The sequence below is a fragment of the Panthera uncia genome (genome assembly GCF_023721935.1).
Source record: "Panthera uncia isolate 11264 chromosome A1 unlocalized genomic scaffold, Puncia_PCG_1.0 HiC_scaffold_16, whole genome shotgun sequence".
In the NCBI taxonomy this organism is placed as follows: Eukaryota; Metazoa; Chordata; class Mammalia; order Carnivora; family Felidae; genus Panthera; species Panthera uncia.
The window spans coordinates 44561007-44582028 of record NW_026057576.1 but is presented as its reverse complement, the minus strand read 5'-3'; the positions used below and the strand labels follow the sequence as shown (position 1 = coordinate 44582028).

The 21022-nt window shown below is 36.5% G+C and overlaps 1 protein-coding gene and 1 long non-coding RNA gene across 3 annotated transcripts in view; both read left to right on the top strand.

Moving 5' to 3' along the window:
- The window catches only part of LOC125933861 (uncharacterized), a 34946-nt gene extending 27098 nt beyond the window's left edge, over positions 1-7848 (top strand). The window contains exon 2 of the long non-coding RNA XR_007461127.1: positions 7267-7848. This is a non-coding gene — a long non-coding RNA (uncharacterized LOC125933861). The remainder of the gene's footprint in view (positions 1-7266) is intronic.
- DACH1 (dachshund family transcription factor 1) overlaps positions 1-21022 on the top strand; it is a 397236-nt gene that overhangs the window by 112824 nt on the left and 263390 nt on the right. The window lies entirely within an intron of this gene.

The window sequence follows — 21022 nt, the reverse complement described above, 5'->3', positions numbered from 1 at the left end:
GATAAATTGGTCAATGGCACTAAGGGGGGGAGGGTGGAACCCTCACCACCACACACCCTTGAGTTCATAAATATGCCAGTATCCATTTTTTCATTTTTAGTAGACAAGGCTGTGTCCTTTCCTTTGATGACGGTAACGAGTTCTATGACATTGCCACTTTGAGTTCTTGCTTCATTAGATTGGGTGACTGTTTATTTGAAATTGTAATGAAATATTTACTTTATAGAGCTATAAGGATTAACTGTGATAATTGAGTGAGGCTGATCTGGAGCTTTCAGTGTAATAGGTCCCCCTTGTTTGAATACAGAGCGCAGTGAGAATGAACGAGCAAGTGAGTGTGTTTCTGCCTGTCACTTTCTTTCTACATGTTGCTTTTTCTTCTGGAGATAAGTGGGCCTAATGCTGAACAAATACTGGAAATCAGAAGCCACTGAGAATCATTCGCCTCTCGCTTTCCCATGGCAGCATGATAGACGCTCAATCAAAGAACCCCCTCCTCTCAGCAAAGCAACAATTTTGTCACCACGAGCAAATCCAATTGAAAAGTCCCTCGGACTGAGAGGAGAACTCCAGTTGTCAGAATCAGCAAACAGAATGAAAAGAACTAAGAGGAGTAAATTGGCACCTGGGGCCGCCGTGGTAGCCTGTGATAGGCTGTGGCATTGTGTTGGGTAGACATTCAGCCATTTTCAGATATAATGGGAGAAATTAATGCAAATGAGTCAATGGAATGAAATGCATTTTAATGCAGATTTGAGGGACTATCCCGAACTGCTTGATAACAAGTCTCTTTAAGAAAAGGCTTACATTGTGAGGACTCATTTTTTCCCCATTTCTTCTCACTAGTGCCTCATAAGGGCCCTTTGTTCTCTAAGTAAACTCTTTCTAAACTATTGACATTGCTCATTTATGTGAATTTCAGATTTTTTTTTTTTCCTGACAAAGTAGCCTTGGGTGATCTGGGAAAACGTTAATTGCACGGGGACAAGGAAACTGGCTGAAACAAGAAATGCAATCATTAAGTGTAATGTTGCAGTTGTCCATGCCTCATTATAACATGCATACAAGGCAATAAAATGCATGTTTCACAAACAAATCTTTTGACAACTATAGTTCAAGAGCCTCCAGCTGTCCTGCTTTTTTACATCTATTTCTCTTGGTTTAGTAATCATTACTGAACCTTAACTTTGGATTCCCAGAACAACCCCTTCAGATTATGCAAGAACTGGGGAGATGTTAGAGAGTAAAAAGTTTGTTTGTTTTAAAATTTAAAAATATTTGCTTTCCAAAGTTAAGCAGAATTTCTCATTACTGTTTTGTTTTGAAAATGACACTTAATAATCGTGAGGGAAGGGGGGCGGTGGGAAAGAGAACCGGCTCAATTCCAACAAAGACAAATATTTTCACAAACTAATATTTAAGAGATTTAGCTCCGTTGGTTCGCCTTTCCATGAAGAAAAAGCACTATTTGAAAAATAAGGGCTTCATCTTCCGCATTTAAGTTCGTTACGGTTTCTCTGGACTCCAAACGACATATCTTTACTGTTTTAAGGGACAAAAATAGTTAATCAAATGAAAAGGTCGTCAAGTGTAAGTGCAGCCTGAAACTGGTGAACTGTCAGATTCATGAGTAAAGCAGCCAGAAAGGGGGAAAAAAAAGGTAACAGATTCAGCATTGTCCAAAAGTTCCAGACCAGTGATTAATGTGTAAGATAATGGACTTGGGAAATGAGTAAACACTCCCCATGCTCCCTGCTTTGTGCTTGAACGACTTGATGACAAGGGCAGAGCAAGGTGAGAATTTAAACAGGACCACAGGAAAAAAAAAGACAAAGGCTAGCAACAACATAGTGGGAGGGAGGGGGAGTTTATTGGTTTGCAGTATGGAAGGTACATAATAACCTTCTTCAAAGCAGGCATTAACTGTGTACTAATTTCAACTTCAACATGGGCACAGAATTACTAGTAGGAATTATATGCCACTCAGTCATCTTTTAATATAGCAGATATTTATACTTACTTGTTTTCATTTATTTGTTGTTAACTTCAGCAGGTCCATTAAGAATTCAGATAGATATTCCTGTTGAGCTGTATCATGCTCAGGAAGAGAGGATACTGTACTTTGATTAAATGGTGCCTTTCAAAGTGTTTCAGGCTATTACTTAAATATTTCGACACATTTGGGGGTATTTTTCGGGGGTGGGGGAGGTCTCAGGACCTAAATGCTCTTCTGTTTCTTGCAACTGCATTTCATAGAGGTCTGTTATCACTTGAACTTACAGTTTCTTGATTGCTTTGAAGGACTTTATATGTACGTGACATTTAAAAAAAAAAAATTGGAAGCAATGTCTGTGTTTTGTTTCTCAGTCTCACTCCTTATGCTTCTTTAGGCAGAGATGTTTTCCCCTGGTCTCTTTTTACAATATCAATAGCTTAAAATATTAAATTTGCTAGTCCTTTTCATGAAAGTGTATTTCTGCCTCTGTTAATCTATTTTACATACACATATCACATCTGACACACAATGAGTATTTATCAGTCTCTAAAGAAAAACCGACAATTTCTCTGGGCAGTTGTTACCTACTAGTTTAAACCCTGTTTAACACACTTACATTTACAGGAAGGGACAGTGACTGCACAGTCCTGGGCCTTTTTTTGCTCTCAGGTGATTGTATCTTTTGTGGTCAACTTAAAAATATCTGATATTATCAAATTGGTTCTTAATTCCACAAACAATATATATTTCCTTTTAATCATATAGTAATATTTATGTTTTACTTATGTTTATGGAAGCAACATATGTTTATGTTTAGGTTTCCATAAACATAAGTAGAATCATAATTCTAAAATAGAAACATAGTTTTTAGTTATAGAAACAAATTCATGTATACTTTGTTGCTATATATTTTGTAAATTAAATCCTTCATTTAGAACTTGAGGTCACATCTTTCTATGCGTTTTATTGATTCAACCCTGAAAAGCATGATAGAAAAATTTTGTTGTGATGATCAACCACTGACACTACTTTCAAAGCACTCTGAAGAATCATTTTGGCTTCTCAACAATACACCTGTGAGATTGGTGACGTCACACCCATTTCAATGATTGGGAAAAGTGATCCCTGGTGGGGAGTGGGTGGGGGGTGGGGTGGGGTTAGGTGATTTGCTCAGGCCAGATAGCAAAGACTCTATGAGCCAGGACTTGGCCGCTGGTCCACATCATTTTATGAAAGCCCCAAAGAAAATGCTTATAAAAATCAAATATCCTTTTATTGTTTTTGCTCTAGTGCTTATGGCATTTAGGGCATTAAAATAGTTTTACTTAATTTTTCTTTTGATCCTGACTCTTGAATTATTATGTATTGATTCAAGTGATATTTTAACATTTAATTGAATGCATGTTTATTATGAGTTACTGAGGCATAATATTAATTATTCAAGCTAAATAAACTACTTTTGTCAATAATGAGCCCTTTCAAAAATCTTCAAACGTGTGTAACATTGTTACTGGAACTTTTAATACCTATTTCTCATGTTTATTGCACTGAATTTTACTCAACCAAGTAATCAGACAGCAGCAGTGTATGAATTTTTTGTTACAAATATGAAATGTGAGCCATTATTTCCCCTGATCCTTCAAATTCACTGTGTCATTCTCACAGGTGGAAAGCAGGCATGCGAGCATGTACGTGAATCTGACATTTCTATGATAATCAGATATTTGGTCATTCTTAGTTTAAAGCAAACTTTATAAATATGCTCTGAAAGTTATGATTATTTATTTATTTTAGAAAACCAGTCATGGAGGGACGCCTGAGTGGTCCAGTCTGTTAGGCTTCTGACTTCAGCCTAGGTCATGAACTCTAGGTTCCTGGGTTCAAGCCCCGCATTGGGCTCTGTGCTGACAGCTCAGAGCCTGGAGCCTGCTTCAGATTCTGTGTCTTCCTGACTCTCTGCCCCTCCCCCACTCGTGCTCTGTTTCTCTCTCTCAAAAATAAATAAACATAAAAAAATTAAAAAAAAAAAAGAAGAAAACCAGTCATGGAGTTCAGATTTTTCTGTTAAATATACTGTACTTCTGAAGTTCTTCATTTCTGTTTCTACCCTAAAGCTAAGTGCTTTGTACTATAATTATCTCTTTTCATATCAGTCTTCCTTATTAGACTGTGAGTTCATCCACTTAGAGGGACCTTTTCTTTATCTTGACCTTTATTTCTTTGATTCCTAATACAGTGTGTAGGACATAGTGGCTATTCAACTTTTAATACTATCTTTCAAAATAAAAAAAAAAAATTTCCGTTGTTTGCAAAACCAACCCTGAACCAGAATCTAATGCCTGTCAGTATTCTGAAAAAGTTCAAACCTGATGACTAATGATAGAGGTGTATGTTCAACTCTCAGAACCCTGAAGTAGTAGGAAATAGAAAGTAAATGAGGTCCAAGGACACTGTTAAATATCTTATTTTAGGCATTTTAGGTTTTTTGAATTAAAAGAATTTAACATTTTTCTTTAATATTTAGAATTTTTAAATGTTTTGCCTCCTACTCAACTAACGAATTAGTTATCTGTAGTGAGTATTATATTGTGTTCTTTTGTCCTGGCATAATAATTTAAACAGTAGGGGTTTGTATGTATTTGTTTCTAATGCTATGATTAAAATAAACACTTTTGAGATTCATTTGAAAGGAGGAAGTAGTCAAGGGACAGCCTTAATTGAATTTGAAGACTGAATATACAAGTTTGTCTCTATTCTTAGACATTAATTTGAGGAGTGAAGTATCTCATATTTTGAACGATACATGTGTAGAAATGGATGGCTACGAGAGTTCCTCTTCATCTACCAAATTGAAAGTTAGAATACATGCATTCTAGCCCAAGTTCTACTTCTCAGTAGCCCTGGAATGTCTCTGAACCTCAAGGGTACCATTGGTAAAATGGGACAAATTGGGCCTAACTTGGAGATCTTCCCACCTTTGACACTAACATTGTGACCTTGGGCACATGATTTGCACTTCTGGGCCTCAGTTGCCTCCACAGCAAAAAGAAGAGAGTTAAGATTTATTGCTAGCTTTGGTCAGAGTAACCAGTTTAATACCTGTTTGGTCTACCTCCTGATGTGGCAAGGTAAGTTTGAGGAGTACAATTCCTGTGAAATGGCTAATTTTAATATCCTTTGATTAGCATTGCTGTTATGATGAGGATCCACGTTGAAGCATCTAACTATGGAACAGCTTTAGTGTTTCAAGTATCTTTCTGTGTCCTCACTCATGTGTGGTATTTTAATAAATGTCCATAAAATAAACATATCTTTCTTGTTATGCCACAGTTGATTGATGTCTGCTTTAAAGAAATAAGCTACATGAACTGGGGAGATAAATATTAGTGGTAACTCTGTTGAATACCCTTTCTCAATATTAGCCAAGTCAAGCGTTTCTAGGCAACCTTTCAGTCTGTATAATTACCTTGAAGATGATAAAACAAAACCCATAGACAAAGTTAATCAGTTTTCTTGCTGATTTTCAAAGAGCAGATCAAGAGACAACAGTATTTTATGATTATTATTTCCTTATATTTTTGCCCTTCTCCTGAATAAAAATGTAATTGTATTAAATGTGATGTGTGCAAAAGATGAGATGATATTTAATGACTGGTAACGTGCTTGTCTTATTATTACACCTCTCTGTTTTTATCTTGTTCCTAAGACTTGCCTGGCTTGCAGTGGACTACCAGACAGCCCAGTTTTCCATGCTTTACCAAGTTGTGATGCACTATATATTTGTGCCGTTTCTCCTGGTCATGTCTAAAATACATAATTTGGCCTATATTTGTCTTTAATTGAATGTTTTTTGAGAATTTCATGAAATGCTTTAGGAAATGTGAGACACCCTGGGGTATTACAAAATCTGGGCTGGAAAGCACTGGCCCAGAGAATGGTTACTAAATTCTGACAGCTGTTGGGTCAATGGGCTAAGACATTTAACCTCTGAAACCTCATTTTCCTTATCTATAAAACAAAACTCTTAGTGCTGACCTACTTCACGGTTCAGGTTGGCAACAATAGAAAATATTGGGAGTAGTCATAGCTTTGTGAAGTATTAACTCCTATATGTCACAGACTTCACTAGCACAGTGCAGACACTTCAGTGAGTGGCAGTGAGGGAGGTAAGTGGGGGTCAACTATTACCAGCAGTTGGGCAGGAGACTGGCAGAAGCCAGCGTCAGATTTTCAGAAATGTTGATTGAGGATCTCTATATTAGGATCTTTGGGTGGTGCCAGAACGGAAATGGGCATGATTGGAAAGGAAGCAGGACTCAGGTGAGCTGGCTGCTAAGTTCCTCTGCAAAGCATTAATAGAACAGTTTTAATTTAATAGAACTTTGTTTCAGGAAGTAAATATTTATTTTACTGAAACAGGTTATGAAAAAAAAAAAGAGAGAAAATGAGGAAAAGGAAAAACACTCCAGTAGATGATGAATAGAGTGGATTAAAGAAGATAATCATGAGTCAAATTAAGTCTGAATTAGGTGGCTTTGGATTTAGCATGATCTGTTATTCTGACTTCTCCTTGTACTTGTGGTTTGAACAAATTAGAATATTTTAAAACAACAAAACACTCCATCATTTATATTTTGACTCTGTCATTAGAATTATTTGCATTACTTTCAATGATTTGTACACTTAGCAACTAATATTCTTTGTACAGTAGGTAAGAACTCTTGGCAGCTTCCTATTCTGTGGGTCTTGCTAAGTATGAGTACTTGATCATGGTGACTTTGGTTTTGAAAAGGAAATATGGAATAATCCGAAAAAGAATAAACCATCACAGATAATGGAGAATTGATTATCTTTCATACACCCCAAATGTGGAAAGTTCTATGGCTTCTACTTGCGGAGGGATTAAGGTAGCTTTGTAGTAAAATATTGAGTACAGTTTTCTTTATCCTGATGATAGAACAATGTCAGCAATCTATGAATGTTTGTGTTGTTTCAGATTTTGGATATACTTTGCTATTCCCGTATCTAGATAAAATGATAAAGAGAGACATTTTAAAAAAACTTGCATACCTATTGCTTTAAGCTATAACATCTTCCAGCAGATGTTAAAATAAAGATTAGCTTTTTTTTTTGCATGTGGTGGTGCAGGAACCTTTTAAGGGATCTATGAATTATTGCTTTGGTTCAGCATGAGTGCAGTAAGAAGAAATGTACCTCATCTGTAATACACTGTGTAGACTAATATCAGCTCCTTTTTTCTTATATTGCAGCGAGATATTGATCTGGTAAAATGGTACCATATTGGAGCTGTCTGTTGTGGTATTCATCATGCTGTCACATCCCGAGTGCCTTGGAGTTATTGGAAAGTGGAATTGAGAGAGTTCTGTCATTTGGTGTGGCAATCCATTCACAGGACAGTCACTACAATATTTGCAATGGTTTGCTTATTTTTCTAGCCAGGCTACCTTCATCTTGAGTAACAAGAAGGCCTTCCTATTATCCCATGCATAGTAGTATTAATAGGTCACATGTAACTGTTCTCTAGCTTGTCTTACTGGGATAACATGACTCTTTTTCTAAGTCAGTGCTCACACTTGCTGCCTGTCCCTGCACTCATGATGCACTGGGTTCATTCCTATGGGACCAGTATATCTGAGTGTGGCTTCAAGCCCCTTATGCTTTTATCTGATGGTGGTGAGGAGGTAAAAGATGAACTTTTATATGTAGAAAGCTTTTAGTTTCTTCCCACACTAAAATATCAGTTAATGTTAAAAGAGCTTTCAAAAGTATAAAAAGATACTGTCAATCTTCAATGACTAGATTAAAGAGTTTGAATGAATTATTTTTGTTTTGGATTCTTGCTGGCAACCTGATGATTGTAATAGAATGTCATGTTTTCTACAAGAAGCAGGAATGAAAGATTTTGTTTGGGGACATAATTATTATCTACTAAAGAGTGTTAATATAAAATGTATAAAGTGTTGAGCATCTTTAGAAAGATAAGTTCCTAAAATTCTCACTCGGCTGTAGCTAAGTGACTGCGCACGAAAAGAAAGAGATAGTTTCCTAGTTTGCGGGAGTTCAAATATAATTTTAAAGGCTGAATAATGTCAAAGTAGGTGACTATTTTGATAGATGCTAATGTAAAAATTACGGCTACTAGAAACCAAGACTTCAGAAAAAGTATATTTTAAAATTGGCATTTGAATAGAACTAAATATGCGAATATTATGTACTTAACATATGATCGGGCACTGACGTTAATACACATTCACAGCATGCACCATAATAGCTCAGAAGGAGCCTTCAGAGCCTTTATGAGCTATGACATGAATTTATATTAAGAGTTATCCATATGTTTTCTATGCTATTCTTAAAAATGTCCACTTATTTGCTATTGCTTTAGGAAGATTAAAACCTCTGAGAAGATGGCATTTCAGTGACTTTGTTCTTTCCGTAGCCAGTAGTTTTATTTATATCATATGTGTTATAAAGGAAACGATGAAGGAATCACCTAAACAAGAATGAGATTTTTAAAATCACAATAAACAACACTAAATTTGATGTCATGCAAATGTAGAGTTCACTTATAAAGTCTTTAAATATAAAGTGGCAAAACAGTAACAAATGTTGATCACGATGACTGTGTAAGTTTTGTGTAGAAATGCTGATTGTTCGTCCTAGTGACATACTTGGCTTAGTTTGCCTTGTTGCTTAACATGAGATGAAATGTACTATTATAACAGGTGACAGAGCATAATATTTAATATTTTGTTGACCTGATCTGTTGTTATAAGATTGTATTTGTGTTTGCCTTTTAACTTTCACCTTTACTGTTTTGGCTGCTCGGTCTTTTGAGAAGAAATTATTTTTAGGTAATTTACACACACTACACCTCATATCAGGATATGTTGGAGGTAGGGGTCTATTTATTTCAAGTCAATCAGCATGTTTAAGATTATAAGGTCAAGATTATAAGGTATACAATCAGAAAATAATTTTTATATCCTATTGAGGATTTAGATCAACAGGCTCTTCACTTATTAGAAAGGGCAGGATAGTAATGCTTTTGGCAAAGCCATTATTACGCTCTTGGTATTCACTAGAATGGACAGAAATAGAACATCACTGTCCTCTGTAAATAGTTTCAATTTGATCTGTGTACATGATAAAAATCTTGGCTTCTCAATGCATTTAGGTGCTGTCATAGCTGTTGTTGCCAAATAAGAATGCAGTGTGATGTTATTATAGTAAACAGCACTTAAGCACAGCTGGCAGAATTGATCAGGGCCACATTAGAGTGAACTTCAACAGATGACTGACGCAGCAGAAACAATAACTGAATATGCAAACAGTTCTTGCAGTGAATGCTCTGGGGATCAGGCACCATTATTTTTGACTTTGAACAGGGAAAAGGGGCAGATTTGTAACCTCCTTCCATACAGAAGGGTTCTGGGTATTATGTAAACATCTGACTGCCATTTATAATGGTGGTTAGTTACAATGCAAAACTGTAGCCTCCCCTGACTATTTACATTCCATTAATTATTAAAGGAGAAAAACATAAACATCAGATAACTTTGTTTAATGTTTCACATAGATTTTTTTTTGAGCCGCCTTTTTTCAATTAATGTTAGTCATTAGGAATTCCTGGTTTAACTTGGACAGCAATGTGTGCGTTTCATTGATGACTCCCACCCCTTCCCCTAATTATTACAAGAGCTAATTATGTAAACTACATATTGCTGTTTTCTTATTGTAATGATTGAATTCTTAAAAGTAAATAGTGTAGAAATATCAAACAACATTTTTTCAGGATATTTCTTTTATTCTTGGTTTAAAATCAATTTACATTTTACTGATTACTAAAAATATGAAAAAGCCATGCAAATAATAGTGAGAAAGATTAAATTAAACAGTGCTTTTATTTCCTAATTTAGTATTTAACTGTTGAATTCTAAACAATTTTCATTTTGTAGCAAAATTAAACAATTATTTTTCTAATGAAGTCCAGTTAAGACACGTGTTAAAATAGTACATTCAAGTGCTATTAAGTGGTCCATTTCCTTGAAATGTTTTTGTTTAGATCATCAATCCCTTTTTCATGCACTCATTTATGCATGCATTTATTAATTAAACAAACATAGGTGTGGCGTTGCAGCAATGTAAGGTACAGTCCCTCAGCCCATGGATTAGAAAGACAATCAAAAGGAAATAATTATTACTAATTTTTAAATTTTTTAAATATTTATTTATCTTTGAGAGAGAGCGAGAGAGCAGGGGAGGGGCAGAGAGAGAAGGAGACACAGAATCTGAGGCAGGCGCCAGGCTCTGAGCTGTCAGCACAGAGTCCTGACGTGGGACTCGAACCCACGAACTGTGAGATGACCTGAGCTGAAGTCGGATGCTTAACTGACTGAGCCACCTAGGCACCCCGAAAAGAAGTAATTATTACACGATGGTGTAAATGATTGCTAGTGGCATGCAATGACAGGGTGTCCCAGGAAGGCCTGGTAAATCAGGGAAAGTTTCCTGGAGCAGATGACTGAATGTAGACTCTGAGAATGAGTGGACAGTAGGAAGGAGAGGAAGGAGCTGAGTGTTGCAGGCAGAGGAAGAGCATAGGGGAAAGCAGGAGTGAGAGGGAATATGACCTAATTCATGAATTCTACATGGTATTCATACCCAACAAAGTTCCTCACACAAAGAAGGTGTTTCCATACGTAGCTGCTAGAAAGCATAATAGGGGAAGGTGTTTATTTTTGTCTTCCAGTTGGCTATTTCCAACACTCTCTCATCATCCTTCTACCCCTTGCATTCTGTGAATTTTCTTCCTCTGCTCAGAAAATGGTCTGATTGTATTTCGATTTAGGAAAACAACTTGGTATAGTGAAAGGACAGGACTAGTGACATAATTTGCAGGTCCCAGTGCAAAATCAAAATATGGGGACCTGTGTTCAAAGATTATTAATCATTTCAAGATGGCAGCAACAGAACATTAAACCAAATGCTGGGCCCTCGGAGTGTGACTCCCTGTGGAAAGACCATGCTGGGAAAGCCATGTAGTCTCCAAATCCTCAGCTCTCCACTTATTTACCTCTTACTTCTCATCCTCATGGTGCTTGTTTTTAAAAAGAAGACTATAATGACTGTGATGTTGAGTTGTTGTGAGGCTTAGAGGTAATGTTTGTGAAACTTTGGCCTCTTGGGGCGCCTAGGTGGCGCAGTCGGTTAAGCGTCTGACTTCAGCCAGGTCACGATCTTGCGGTCCGTGAGTTCGAGCCCCGCGTCAGGCTCTGGGCTGATGGCTCGGAGCCTGGAGCCTGTTTCCGATTCTGTGTCTCCCTCTCTCTCTGCCCCTCCCCCGTTCATGCTCTGTCTCTCTCTGTCCCAAAAATAAATAAAAAACGTTGAAAAAAATTAAAAAAAAAAAAAAAGAAACTTTGGCCTCTAGTTGGATTCCAAGAATGGTATAGATGACTAACAGTTTCCCACATGTTGTTCCTTTCAACAATATTTACATTTCATCATTGCGTCATGTTTTAAATCTGAGGAGTGATTCCTTTTAAAGAACCTTCTTGGAATGCTCTCATGTGAGAGAATGACACATGAGGAATTTTTCAAAAAGTTAATACTAATAATAGTTTCTATTGATTGAGGGCTTACTCTGTGCTAGGTTCTGGGGTAAGTGCTGGCATTTGCAGAATGTCCTATCATTCATTTGATGTGTTCACATAGCCTTTACTTGATGTATTCAACCTTTTCTTAACAAATTCCCAAACAAAATCTACAGAGTTCTAAAATTATATATTAAATAGAAACTAGTCATTGCACATTTTTAGCTAAGCAAATTACAATCTCGATATTTTTCACAGCATGTAGGTGTTTGGATTTTGGAGTGGTGAGCAGAGAAAAAAATATTTTAAATGATTAGATATTCTGTTTTGCCCGTGTAATTTTCATGTTTCTGGTGAAATAGAGATGAATTAGAGAATTTATTGATGCTATGAAGAATTATACATCGGTCAAGAAAATGTCCCATGCGTTTTTGAAGTGCTTGCATTATTGTCTGAGCTAATAAAAAGGCACACTGCTCTTTGAAAATTCAGGAAGCATATTTCCAATCAGTTCACACAGGACAGAGACATCAAGGATTTGGGAGTGGGAGATGCTATAGCAGTACATGGAGAAAATCTGTTGATTTTTATTCAGCGGAGCTCCCAGGCTCATGCCAATGGTGAAGAACATACTGGGGATGGTCGGGAAAGCAAGCACCAGGAATATCATTCTAATGGGGTAAGCAGACTGTCCTACTGATTTTTTTCTAAGTAGATTTCCCTATTTAAAAACTAAGGGGCTGGAGGGGGCCTGGGTGGCTCAGTCAGTTGAGCTTCTGACCTCGGCTCAGGTCGTGATCTTACGGTTAGTGAGTTCCAGCTCCACATTAGGCTCACTGCTGTCAACCTGTCAGTGCAGAACCTGCTCTGATCCTTTCTTTCTCTCTCTCTGCCCCTCCCCAACTTGCGCTCTCTCAAAAAATAAATAAAACATTAAAAAAAAGCAAAAACAAAAAACTAAGGGGCTGGGCTTTTCTTTCTTCACGTTTAGAATGATCCTCAAGTACCCTTTCATCTCTAACATCCTTTAGCTGCTATTCATGGCGATCAAGTTCTGGCCTTATGAACGTCACTGTATTGTCTCAAAGTTGTCTTCCACGCTGTTTTCTTTGTCTTAAGTAATGTTTCTTACCACTCTTTGCTGAATGATGACACTGTTACCCACCTTCAGTGTATATTTTGTTTTTCCACTTCAACATTGTTTTACGGCTTTTTTTTTTTTTTTTTGGATCCCATTAATGGAATATGGTTTACTCAGGCTAATCTGTACCAGTGCATGTGTAAAGTTAGCCGGTTAGTAATAAATTTGAAGTTGACTTTGGATGGCAAAGGTATCCTCAGTTTACTTAGGTTTTTTTTTTTTTTTTTTTTTTTTTTTTTACAGTTGAAAGCCACCAGGCTGTCTCCAAAAGATCTTTCTATTACTTTTCACTTCTCCACAGAATAGCTCGTTTGTTTACCTGGCAAGATCATACACATACTGGGCGAGCCCTTTCTGACACCTCAGGAATGTGAGAGTTGGCCAGGGTGGTCTTGAAATTCTTACCTGAAGTACTTAGGGCCTCTTGGCTCTAAGAAAGTTGCTAGAGTGTTATCCAAGAACCCATTAGGACATAATTCAATTAGAATCCCTAGGGAAATGAGGTTTGGAAGGCAGAACTCAGATTTCCCTGCTTCTTCCCATGGACCCAGGAGAGACATTCTCTAGGTAAATATAGCTCCTGAATTTATCTAAACCAAACATTTCCTGAAGAAAGTCCTAGCATGCCCGAGGGCATCACTGCATGTGGGCCAGCTTGGGCATAAGCACTTTTTTTTTTTTTTTTGCTCAGGGCAGCTTGCTTTTAATAATTCTTATTTATTAATTCTACAGAGTCTGCTGACTAAATTAGATAATTTAGTTTTCACCCTCATTGCTGTGTTTTGAACTGTTTTTAATGTTTTCTTATAAAAGCTAGTTACTGTTCATTTTGTATAAAATAGATATCAAGTGTCAGAGCTATTCATATATGCTAATATAATATATAAATATAACTGCCAAGCTGGTTGTTTATAGTTGCATACATAACTTTGTCAATTCATACATGCTCCTAAAGAAGTGTGTACTCCACCAAGCTGAATCTTTTTGGGGGAGAATATTTATACTGTATTTATGGTGTATCTTTAAAAAAATTTTTTTTATTGTTTATCTATTTTTGAGAGAGAGAGAGACAGAGACAGAGACAGAGACAGAGTGTGAGCAGGGGAGGGGCAGGGAGAGAGAGGAAGACACAGAAGCCAAAGCAGGCTCCAGGCCCTGAGCTGTCAGCACAGAATCTGATGCGGGTCTCGAACTCATGAACCACGAGATCATGGCCTGAGCTGAAGTCAAACGCTTAACCTACTGAGCCACCCAGGCACCCCATAGTGTATCTTAAATAAATATATTTAAATAACTCAATTGACTATAAGTTGACATAGTTTTCACTTGTAGTTAGACTATTTGAGAAGTCTTACTAAACTTGTGAAGGAACCTAGAAACTTTTATAAAGTTCTGTGAGCAACCAATCAAGGCTGGCACTAACTACTTAATGGCTTCATCAGATAACAGAGCTAATGTGCAGATATCATGGGTTTCTTTTATCATTTGTTTTATCTGAGGTGCTGAAGATTGGCACAGCCAGGAATGGGTTGTTGATGCTACAGAGGTATAAGAGTTCCAAATAGGTCCTTAATGTAAGGTTGTACTGGATCAACTTGGGGATATTTGCAGTGGATTTCATCCTATTGTAATAATCATGCCATTTTTAGTGCTGGGTTTCTAAAAAAATTGTAGCAGTTAAGTGAGCTCACTTCATCAGTAGTCAGACGGCACCCAAATGTGATTGAGTTTGTACTCTTCATAAGCTTCTACTTTCTCATCTATAAACAGAAGGGTTTAATATCTACATTCTCTTCCATCCCTACATATGAATTTCCTCTCTATCAATGCACATTTTGGAAGAATCTCCCTTGTCTTTAATGCCACTTATTAGATGTAACAACAATTTTTTAAGATATTGTCTTCATTGTTAACAAGTATGGATGACTCATGTTTTGAGATGTGGTAGAGGAACATGGCAACCTCCCCATTTTCCCTGCACTAGAGAGCCCTCCAGTTTCCTTGGAAGTGGGAACCTTGTTTTGTTTACCTGATGGCAGATTCCAATATGGCTGCACCCAGGTTGGTGAATTTTAAAGCACCACTCCCGTTGTAACATTGTCCTTTGAGCACACAGTTGCACAATTATACAAGGTTGTTATATGATTTTGTACTTGCTTGGTGATTGGTTCTCCAGGAGGATCCACACTGAATTATTTCTTAATCTGGGTGCCACGTCTGATGAAACAGATTTGTTGGTGGAAACTTGAAATCTATGAAGCTATGTTTCATCTAGCCTTCTGTGCCATGCCATTACGATTTAGACATCCATTAGGATTTATGTTATGATAGTATAATCCAATTTGCATATTCACCAAGTAGCAAGAAATTATTGCTTTTCTTCCCTTTGATGCTGGGAGGTCAAATCTTCTGACATGCATACTGAAGTTTGTATGATAATTATCTTTTGGAGATGCCACTACTACAAAACATTCATTTTTCATAGGCATTTGTGAAGCTATTACATATGTTCTCATGATAATGAACCACTAGTAGAACTCGAAGAGAAAAGAAGAGATAAACTAAAGTAGGACAGATGAATTCTTTAATAACTAAGAGATTTCTGGGACGAAATACCGGACAGAAACTTATTTTGAAAACAAAATAAAGCCAATGAAAACAAGCTTTCATGATACTCAGTACCGCATAGTTCACAACAAAAAAGACACAGTTGAAATAAGATTATTTTGATACTCACCTCAGCCTATCATGCACATGGTGTCATTGCTACTTGAGATATTAAAAAAAAAGAGATTCAGAGATGTTGATTTGCCAAAAGTAAACGAATAAATACAATGAAACTCTGATTCTAAGCACAGTTTTGTTTTGTTTTGTTTTTTTGTTTTTTAACCAAACCTGTTTGATTGCTCATATAATTGGTTGACTCCCAGACAAAAGTGCTAGAACATCAAAGAAAAATTCTGGAGTTTGCTTGAGTTTACATACACTTTTAAAGTGTGCTGCTTCATTCATTTGACACAGCCACAGAAACCCCTTTCTTTTTTGTGTGTGCTCTCATAAAATCACATAAAATTTGACTTATAGTTTTCATAAAGTTTACTTAAATTTCAATCCTAGCCGTCACCCACATACAACATTCTTCAAAGGTAGTTGTTAAATCTGTGGTTAAACCATTCTTAATAGCATATTCTTACTGTTCGGTCACATTCATTGTAGGAGTTCTTACTTTCTTGAGTAAATTGGAAGGGTCTATTTTGTTCCTTGTTTCTGTTTGGAAGGCCATATTGATCCCTCGTCAGTATCATGATCCTCTAGACATTTGAAAAGACAACTTACTTCTGGCTTCCCTGCCTTCCAGGCATGATATCACCCCTTCTTTCAGTGTTTTCTCAGTCTTAGCACTGAGATTTCGCCTCATTGGATACTTTCTAGTTTGTCTGTGTCTTTTTTACAATTTATCAGCCATGAGCTAACTGATGCAGAGGGTGGTGAGTTTTCCATGCCTTGTTTGGGATACTGTACTTCATTCTTTTGCAAGTTTCTAAACTTAATTGCTAGAAAAAATACATAATGTGGTGGTTAGTTTATCCCAAGATTATCATTTCCAAATTATTAAATAGTTTGGGGCTCCTGGGTGGCTCAGTTGGTTAAGCATCTGACTTCGGCTCAGGTCATGATCTTGTGGTTTGTGGGTTTGAGCCCCATGTCGGGCTCTGTGATGATAGCTCAGGGCCTTGAGCCTGCTTTGGATTCTGTGTCTCCCTCTCTCTGCCCCTTCCCTGCTTGTACTCTGTTTCTGTCTTAAAAATAAATAAATGTTAAAAAATGTTCTAAAAATTATTAAATAGTTCAACCTTCCATTGCTTCTTTTTCTACTACTTGGAGGGAATCTATCATCACAACAAATAAATTTATTAAGTGCAATACTTTCAGTAAAGTGACATTTTCACCAGATGTCAGGATAGTAAAATTTTTCCATTCACACCTTATCTGTCCCTCTGTGCTGTTGAGCTTTGGAAGTGAGAAGTAGGAAAAAATGGCATGTGGCTGTGTTGTTATATTTCTCTTTTAGTTTCCAGGGTTTGGGGCTTCAATCAATTTGATAAAATCTTTCTGTAAACCGTTTGACTCCTGACATAATTAGGAGAAGCTGAGATCACATGGTAACAAATAGAACTGTATAAGGATTGACTCATTTTATTTGAAGGAGACTCAAAGAGTTTCTCTTAAATATAATTTTCTCTTTTGCTAATATGAATATATTAGAAAACGAGTTTTAAATCAAATACCCATATCAATCTTATTGATTTTATAAAGTCATAAAAACTGTTTAAAGATATTTAGAAAATACATACTGTCTAAGGAATCAAGTCCCATCCCTGTTACCTGGCATAGAATATCTTCCAAATGAGTTTCATACCTGGGCTTTTCCACTTACCATGTCAGGAGGGTTGGGCAAAAGCTTAAAGTCTCTTTATACGCTTATCTGCAAGAAAGAACATATCTACCTCATAGAAGTCTTGGGAGAATTGTACAAAAAAGTGAAACATATAGGAACATAATCTGCCTCCTTGCTTTTAATAATCCTAACAGCAACCCTTGACTTGAGGCAGGCCAGGCAATCTCGTCCCTGTGTTTCAAATATACTGTTATGATTTCCATGACTGTGTCTTAATTCTATTGGTGTGTCCTGCCTTGGCTTTTATCTACAATCTGTTTCATAGAGCCTGATCTGTTTGGGGGTCCATAAAGGCATTCCCTGATTACTCTTCCATTTAGTGATCTGTCCTTTTTAAACTCACAAGACACTAAGTTGGTCAGTAATTTTGGCACTGAGATCAGTGTGCTGTGTGTTCTAGTTTGACTTCTGTTTTATGGATATGCATGTCCTGTTCCCTATGCAACTGAAAACTCATTCTTCTACTTTGTCAAACACACCACTGTGCAAAAACCAGGACTTCAGTGATGGTTATTGAATTTAAAATTTTTTTAATGTTTATTTATTTTTGAGAAAGAGAGACACAGAGTGCGAGTGGGGTAGGGTAGAGAGAGAGGGAGACACAGAATCTAAAGCAGCCTCCAGATTCTGAGCTGTCTGCACAGAGCCTGACAGGGGGTTCGAACCCACAAACTGTGCGATCATGACCTGAGCTGAAGTCGGCTGCTTAACCGCTTAACCGACTGAGCCACCCAGGCGCCCCAATAATGGTTATTTAATTTAAAGAGCTATCCAATCAAGAAGCCAGTGTTTTGGCTTTCACCTTTGTTATGTGACTTTAGAAGTAGAACTTTCCTATAAACCCCGTAAATATCTTTGGAGAAATAGCACATGGAATAAAAAGTATTAGAATATCTTTAGAGAGGAGATATTAAGTAAGGTCAAGAGAAAAAGTAAAGGCAAATTTTGCTTATTTAAGAGTTTTGTATACTAATGTTTTGAGGTAAAAAGGATTGCAATATTTTTACCTTTTTAGAAAAGAAGTATGAGATGAAGAAGGGAATTATATTGAGATATTCAAACCAAGGTGACATTTGGAAGAGCTTGTGATTCCAGAGAGAGGAGAAAATAGCACCTTTACTGATAATAAAACATATTTTGTTTTTTTATTATCAGCTATTTGCTCAAGGGAGCTAAAAACAAAATATTTGTTTGCATTTTTCCTCTTTTTATCTTTTTCACAGGGGAGTATATGTTATAAGCATAGAGTTTCAATTTTGAAATGATGAATACATTTTGAGAATATCTCATGTTAAATGAATAAAGTTTTCGCTTGATAGTGATTAGCACACTTTGCATGTTACATTTTTAAAAAAATGTATTTATTTGGGGTGGGGGGAGGGAGAGAGTGTGAGAGCTCATGCACAAGTGGCGGAGGGGCAGAGAGAGAGAAGGAGAGAGAGAATCCCAAGCAGGCTCTGCACTGTTAGTGCAGAGCCTGATGTGGGGCTTGAACTCATGAACCGTGAGATCATGATGTGAGCCAAAATCAAGAGTTGGACAGTTAACCAACTGAGCCACCCAGGTGCCTCTGCATGTTACACTTTCAACATTAGTATGCTATTCAGAGAGATGAGAAGAAAGAATAAAATGCTAGTAATCACCATTGATACTTGGAACCTTAACTGAGGAAGATGCTGATTTTTTTTTTTTTTAGTAGTTGAATTTCCATAGATTATTAGTAAAACTTGGTTTCCAGTGGATCCATTGGGCTATGTTATTAGTATTATTATTTTTTTAATGTTTTAAATGATTATACATAGGTGTTGTTTTCTGGAAGATGAAATTATTTCTTATTTCATTATTTGACGGATGGCTTATTTTTTCCTTCTGTGCCAGAGTAGCCTAGAAAATAATGGAAGAAACATTAATTTACCAAAGGGATTTGGGAAAGATAATTATTTGGTTTCCATCTTTATCCATTATACCTGTTCAATAATTTTATTTTTATAGATTTGAATTTATTTTATTTATTTATTTTTAATGTTTTTAATTTATTTTTTTAGAGAGAAAGACAGAGTGTGAGTGGGGAAGGGGCAGAGAGAGAGGGAGACACAGAATCTGAAGGAGGCTTCAGGCTCTGAGCTGTCAACCAGAGCCCAATGTAGGGCTCGAACTCACAAACCATGAAATCATGATCTGAGCCGAGGTGGGATGCTCAACTGACGGAGCCTGCCGGGTACTCCTAGATTTTAATATTTTAACTGAATTAACTCACATTTCAAATTCAGCAGCAAAATAATCTCTGATATGTTTTCAGATGCATCACTAATTTTGTCAAGCATTTTGGAGAAATATTTTGTTACAGTTTTATCTTCAACAGAAAAGTGAAAATATAATATTAAATGGAGTAAACAAGTAAATCGTGGGATTTTCTCTCAATACCGTGTTTTAATATGTATTTTTTTTATTGTAAAACTTCCCCCTAATGATGATAGACAGAACTGAAGACCTTTTGTAGAGGAGATGAAGAAAATTCTTGTTTGATCAGTGTCTTTTGTGCCAGCCTGTCCTTGTTTACCATCACCAGATAAGACAATTCTTTGTGGGCATTTTACCTATTTTTCTCCTTCCAGTAATCAAAACAAAAATCAATTATTGAAGGCCTTGGTACTCTGTACAATAGAAGGGTTGTGTCAAATACGCCATAGACATTGTTTCAATGAACCTGTTTGAGCTTAGGTGGGAAGATAAAATATACATAGCAAGTCAACTCTACAAGAAAATCTTATGAAATAAGAAGTAATATCCTTCATTTAAGTATAAAAGACAAATGGCAGGTAGCAACGGCTTTCATTTTGAAAGAATTTTGAAAATATTGAGTAGAATATCCAAATCAATATTTTATTTTTTAATGTTTATTTATTTATTTTGAGATGGGGAAAGGGAAAGACAAAGGGAGAGAGAGAATCCCAAGTGGGCTCCAATGCTCAGTGCAGAACTCCACACAGGGCTCAATCCCATCACTATGAGATCATGAATTGAGCCAAAATCAAGAGTCTGATCACTGAGCCACCCAGGCACCCCCAAATCTATGTTTTAATTTATGTTTTTCAGTGTAAAAAATGACTACACATTATACATGGTATTGTCATATGATGACATGATCAATGTAGAAATTCCAGCAAGTTTCAATTTGAAATTATGAGGTACTGAGAAGTGACTGCTGGAGATATTATATATATATATATATATATATATATATATATATATATAGCAGGAGCACATACAATTATATCTCATCCACAGATGGTGCCATCTTGTGTCTGTGTCATCCAGCTCTGAAGAATGGTTGGTCCGCCAATGTGAATTGTCCTAACATAAGCACACTTTTTCTTTCAAGCACATTCATGTGAATATAAATAAATCAGAATTTTACTGAGGCATATTTTTTTAAGTAGGCTGAAGTTTCTTTCCATGTGATTTTTCTAAATTGTAAAACAGTATCTATATTCTAAGGTGTCTAGTTTTTCATTTCATATGCTATGCTATTGTTTAGTTTTAATTGCTAATAAAAATGGTGAGCATACTTTGTAAAGGAAGATATTCTTGGGATGCCTGAGTGGCTTAGTTGGTTGAGTGTCTGACTCTTGATTTCAGCTCAGGTCATGATCCCAGGGTCATGGGATTGAGACCCGAGTTGGACTCCATGCTGAGCATGGAGCCTGCTTAATATTCTCTTTCTCTCTACCTCTGCCCCTCTCCCCCACTCATGCTCTTTCTCTCTAAAATAAGAAAAAAAATAAAAGCTAAAATAAAGGAAAATATTC